Genomic DNA, 6,874 nt, shown 5'->3' with positions numbered 1-6,874 from the left:
AAATTTCCCATTTAATTATAAGTCTGTTGGACTTAAAATCAAGGACCGTATTATTTTTTATTGATTAATTAATTAAATAATAATTTAAATCCTTTATCAAGTTAATTATTTATAATTTGAACCTTGATTTGAAATTATTTATTAATTTAGATACGAATTTGTCTTAATTAATAAATCTTCCCTAAAATCTATTTTCTTCTCTAAATTGCATAACTCTGTGAAACTATCCAAAATTGACATGGTCAACTTTGATAATTCTAATTGATAATTAAATTAATTAATTGAGACTATCTAGATGATTTTATCCAAGGTACAGTGGAGACCATGGGCCTATGAAATCAAGCTCCAATAAGTTATGATAAATTTAACAAATAAATTTACTAACTTATTAATTTCTTGTGACTCCACTAAAGACTCAGAATTGCACTCTTGAATTCATAGAACGCTCTATAAGCAATATAGATACGTTATTAGTTATCCATTGTTACAACCATAATCATCACTCAATCCTCTATAGACGGTCTACAATGAGATGGGACTAACATACCGTTTTACCCTTCATTGTATTTTATCCTTAAAACACTTAGTTCCTTGTAAATGATATTTCAGTAAACTAATATTAATTATTGAAATGAGATCTCTATCATTTAGCACCTCGAACCAAACTAAAAGGAAACGATCGTTTTACTTCTTCGTCAGAAGCTATAGATGTTCATATCTATGATTAACACTCCCACTTAATTATACTACCGAGTTCCCAAGATGTAAGTATGGGCTAGTCCGTAGGGTAAGCTGGTATCGAACAAGTCAAAGAACTCAAATAATACAAACAGTTAGAATACTAACCACTAAGAATTGAGATTTAATTAACCTATGGTAAACTATATGATATGACTAGAATCGATAATAACGGTATGTTTACTTATCCTATCTACTGTCAATATCAGTCCAGTTCGATGTAACAAATACATCCGATCTTATCTACTTTGCTAATGTTCTGGAAAGAAAATAACATTACAATGTGTAAATAGATCATATCGTAGATTGGAAAATCATTGTGAATCATATGCACTGACTAATCTTAGGACTAACTTATGTTTGAACATATAATCATTTTTATATTCCATTGTGATTACGTCATTATAAATATGATTAGCTATATCTTCGAGATTTAATAGAAGTTTATATCAAACAAATATTTTTGAAAATAAAGCATGTGTGCAAAGTAATTGACTAAGTCAAAAAAAGATTTATATTCTTTTATTGATAATAAAATGAGATTACAAAGAAATTGAGTTTTAATTTGGGCATAAAACCCCAACAAACTCCCACTTGCACTAATTGAAACTAATACCTTAATTCTACTAATCCCATTTCCTTGACATGCTTATCAAATGTAGCTTTTGGTAGTGTCTTTGTAAATAGATCTGGAAGATTGTCTTCAGATGCAATCTTCATAACCTTCACATCTCCCCTGGTCACATATTCTCGAATTACGTGGTACTTCCTTTCTATATGCTTACTCCTCTTGTGACTACAAGGTTCTTTCAAGTTGGCTATCGCTCATGTATTGTCACAAAACAACACAAGCAGTTTATCCATATCTAGAATGACCCTAAGATCTGAATAGAACTTCTTTAGCCAGACTATTTCCTTAGCTGCTTCAGACGCAACTATGTACTCAGCCTCCATGGTGGAATTTGAGATCGTAGACTGATTTACGCTTCTCCATATCACAGATCCACCCCCAAAAGTAAACACCATTCCAGAAGTAGACTTTTGGTCATCAACATCAGTCTAAAAATCTAAATCCGTGTAGCCTATATGGTTCAGAACACCACCCTTGTAGACTAACATATAATCCCTAGTCCGCCTAAATACTTCAGAATATGCTTAACTGCTATCCAATGTTCTGGTGATCTCTTAAAATTAACACGCAAGTATACGTGGTCGAATTAAGTAATATATGATAAGTAAAGTGTCGATCCCACGAAGACTGATATTAAGTACCAATAATTAACTTCTAACTCTAATTGATTTAAATAATACTTTCAGAATTATGAGTTAAATAATTATTACTAGAATTACGGAAACAATTAATCACTAGAGAAATTCAGATAAAAATATGATTTAATTCAATGGATGTAAAGGTTAGGGTTTTAGTTTCATCAACCATCCACTTATGATTTCTAACTAATTTTCAATATTTCTTAATTCTATTGTGATAGCAGATTACAACTATATATTATAGTCTTGCTAGGATCTATAATTCTCTACAACATATTATTTCCTACATCTTTGTGGTCAATCAACATATTGCAGGCTTTAAACACGTAATCCCTGAACTACACAATTTATAGAAGTACTCTCGTCTAATATAAAATTGTGATTATCTACCTATAGCATAATTAGCCTTCTCTTCTCAGAGCATAGGTTAAAATCATATAAACATGTAAATGGTGATCAATCATTCACAAGCATTAAGCATAAGATAAATAATTCACAATAGTAGAAAGAAATTCAGAAAAAATACATTAAGAAATCAAAAGCTTCAAGGAGAATCCACTAACACCCTAACAATAAGATTAGTTCAAGACAAACATAATGGAATCAATCAAATTAAATATAAACATAACCTCAAAAATAAAGAGAATAAAGAAGAGATCAAGAAATAAAACTCTCAGATCTTCAATGTTCTCCCAGTTCTCTAGTAATTTCTGAACATCCAAATTAATGAATCCCCTAATTAACTCTTAAAAACGTATTTAAATAGGAACCCTAAAATTGTTTTTCAAAATAAATGACGATTTCGCCCTTCTGATGGCTACGAAAAAAATACACGCGCCGCGGCCCTAGTATTTAAGTGCCGCGGCTCGCCTCTCTGAATTTGCGCAAACAAGGTCTCTGATTCCAGCAAGCACCGCGGCCTTTCAAACCTACTCCGCGGCCCTTGACAATTCCAGAAAATGGCTCTCTCTATTTTTCCCTTGCGCTGCAGCTCTTTATTTAAGCGCCGCAGCCCTTCATATTGACCTCAAAACTTATTTCCAAGGCTCCAAAATGAACAAGTCTCTCTGCATATGAATCCTCAACTGTCTTCTTGTCCACTTTTAGCATAAATTTCCCAATTTCTATGATTTTTTGTTCATTTCCTCAACTCCATGCTTCCATATTCTATTTCCTGCAAACATACCAAAACAAGCGTAATACCGCATAACATTTCACCAAATTGACTCAAACTTACCCTAAACACAAGTTAAAAACTATGCTAAAAACCGACTCATCATCCGGTCTTGGGTTTGAATGATACCTGCTCACTACTCCCACTAATAGCAAATATCTGGTCTAGTACACAACATATCATACATCAGATTTCCATCTACCGATGAGTAAGGAACTTTTCTCATTGCATCTTCCTCTTCAGGAGTCTGGGGAGACTGTTTCTTTGAAAGATGAATTCCATGTTAGGACGATAGACGTCTTTTCTTGGAATTTTTTATTGAGAAATGTTCAAGCACTTTATCAATGTAAGTTGCTTGAGATAGAGCTAAGAGTTTGTTCTTTCTATCCCTTATGATTTGGATGCCTAGAACATAACTTGTTTTTTCCAAATTCTTCATCTGGAATTGAGTGCTCAGCCAATTCTTTACATCTGCAAATTTCTTAACATTGTTTCCAATGATTAAGATATCATCTACATAAAGAACCAGGAATACCACTATTTGATTTGCCTTCAGTTGGTAAACACAAGAGTCATCAATATTTTGTTCAAAGCCATAGGTTTTGATTATTTCATCAAACCTAAGGTTCTAGGAACGAAAAGCTTGCTTAAGTCCATAAATGGATCTATTAAACTTGAAAACTTTTCCTTCTTGTCTAACTACTTTAAATCCTACTAGCTAATCCATATAAATGACTTCATCAAGCTTCCTGTTAAGAAAAGCTGTCTTGACGTCCATTTGCCAGATCTCATAGTCGAGAGCGGCTGCTATGGATAGGAGGATGCAAATGGACTTGAGCATGGTTACCGGACTAAAAGTTTCCTCATATTCTGCACCTTCTCTTTGGATATAACCCTTTACCACTAATTGAGCTTTATAAGTTTCTATATTTCCATAAACACCTAATTTCTTCTTGTAGATCCACTTGCACCCAATGGCCCTAAAGTCATTAGGTGCTGCTAAAAGATCCCAGACGGAATTTGAGTACATGGACTCCATTTCCTATTTCATGGATTTGAGCCATAGTTCCTTTTTAGGGCTAGCTATTGCTTGTTTGAAAGACAAAAAATCATCGTCACTAGTGTCACCAACAACCATGTTGGTTTCACCATCCAAACCATAGCAAACTAGGTTCCTAGAAACCCTCCCACTACGACGAGGCTATGTGACTGTTTGCTCAAGAACAGTGATACCTTCTTCATTTAAATCGACTTGCATTGGTTGGACATGAAGAGTGGGAATTTCATCATCAACTTGCGTTGATGATGATGGAACATTGGTTGGAGTTAATTCTTCAACCATCTCCTCTAAAACTACTTTGATGCACGATTTGAAGTTTTGGACATAGTCATTTTCCAGAGAAATAACATTCGTAGAAGTAAACACTTTCTTTTCTGAATGACTATAGAAAAGTACACCCCGTGTGCCTTTAGGATAGCCAACAAACATGCAAACTTTGGTTCGCGGTTATATCTTTTCTTCCTTTTTCCTCAGGACGTGGGCGGGACACCCCCAGATTCTAAAATGACGTAAACTAGGTTCACGACCATTCTGACGTTCTAAAGGTGTTTTGGGGATTGATTTGGATGATACAACATTTAGAATATCGTTTGCAATTTCAACTGCATGTCCCCAAAATGAAGTTGGTAGAGTTGAGTAACCAAGCATGCATCTAACCATTTCCAATAAAGTTCTATTCCAGCGTTCCGCTACACCATTTTGTTGTGGAGTACTCGGGGTAGGAGGTTGTGATAAAATCCCAAGTTCAGTTAAATGATCTTGGAACTGCATATCCAAATATTCTCCAGAAACTTTGAAAATGTTTTTGATTTCCTATGCATTTGGTAAAGACATGAGTATCTAGAGTAATCATCAATGAAAGTTACGAAATACTCAAAACCACCCCTGGCTTGTACATTCAAAGGTCCACAAACATTTGAAAAAACAAGTCCAAGTGGTTCTTTGGCCCTATCAACCTTTGCAGAGAATGGACGCTTGGTTAGTTTGCCTTTTAGAAGAGATTCACAGACAGGTAATTCACCTAAGGTGAGTTCCCTCAAAGGCTCATCCTTTGTAAGTCTTTGAATTCTATCATAGCCAATGTGACCTAGTCTCAAGTGCCATAAATACGTCATGTTATCATTATCGATCTTTTGATGTTTATTGGTCCTAGGTTTAGCTACTTTGAATAAATCATTATTAAGTGCAAGGGGTTTGTTAGGTTGCAGAATATAAAGCCTGTTTTCCAAACATACAATACACAATAGTGATCCATTGAAAGAAATAGATATATTAGAACTTGTGAAAGTCATAACAATGGTTCTAATTGCAACATGGAAACTAAAATTAAATTTCTACTAAAATCCAGAATAAAAAATACATCTTTCAAAACTAAATATTTATTTTTGAACTTTAGTTGAGCTCTTCCTCTAGCTTGGACTGTAACGAACACTCCGTTCACAACTCTAAGCTTTAAGCCGCTTTCATCTACTTACTCCCACGATTCAAGAAGTTATAAAGAGTTACAAACATGGTTAGTAGATCCAGAATCAATAATCCAAACAGATTTATCATTCTCTAAAACACATGTTTATAAGATAAATGAACTATAATCATTACCTTTGTTTTTCGCTGCTTGAAACTTGGGGCAATCCTGTTTCCAATGCCCTTTCTCATTGCAGTGAAAGAACTTATCTTTACCCTTCTTATTCTTCTTTTTCTTCCCCTTAGGTGTCTGTGCACTAGGTTGTGCACTTGTCTTTGCAGCCTTTGCAGGCCCAGGGTTGGTGTTTTGTCCCCATTTCCTCTAGTTTCCAGCTTTCGAAGATGAAGCTAGGTTAGCTTCAGCCTTAGATGGATCAGCAGCAGCAGCAGTAGTCTTCTTTTCTCCTCCTTTAGTAGGTCCACCCATGATAGACTCGAAAGTCTGAAGCTCATTCATGAGTTGCGTTAGACCATAGTTGAGTTGATCATGAATGTGTGGAGACGGTGCCATCCAAGCATTGGCATATTTCTTGGTGGCCTCAAAACGAGTCTACACAGACTTTGTCCCGAACATGTCTTGGAGCTGATCCATGATTTCATAGGCCGTCTTGACATTCTCCATCTTTGTCTTGAGAGTGTGGACCATACTAGTCAACATGTAGTGTCATGCCTTATTATTAGCCGCCTGTCAATGCTCATATTTGTCTCTTACAGCCTTGGTAGCTCCTTCAGCTGGAACTTCTGGGGATTCCTTAGTCATGACGAACTTAGAGTTGTCACCAATCAACACTACGTTGATATTCTGCTTCCACTTAAGGAAGTTTTCTCCAGTGAGTTTCTCCATCGAAAGTTGAGAAAAGATGGGTAGACACAGCCATACTTAAAACTATCGGTTATCAATAAAATAGAAATCAATCACTTTTTCTCAATACAACTTCTATTCACTCTAATTTCAAGAAATAACACAACATATACCATAAATATGTAAGATATTGAAAAAATAACAAAATAATCAAATCTCTATTTCTTTAGGTTTTTAACTAATCTATGATATTGTTGTCCCTATTGACGAGAGTAAAAAAATATCATTAGTTAAATAGAGTTGTAAAATCATTTAATAATAAACACCATTATTAACAACCTACTCTTTGATCAAAATAAGAAAATAA

The sequence above is a fragment of the Humulus lupulus genome, chromosome 2, assembly GCF_963169125.1.
Source record: "Humulus lupulus chromosome 2, drHumLupu1.1, whole genome shotgun sequence".
Taxonomy (NCBI): domain Eukaryota; kingdom Viridiplantae; phylum Streptophyta; class Magnoliopsida; order Rosales; family Cannabaceae; genus Humulus; species Humulus lupulus.
This window is presented reverse-complemented; position numbering follows the sequence as displayed.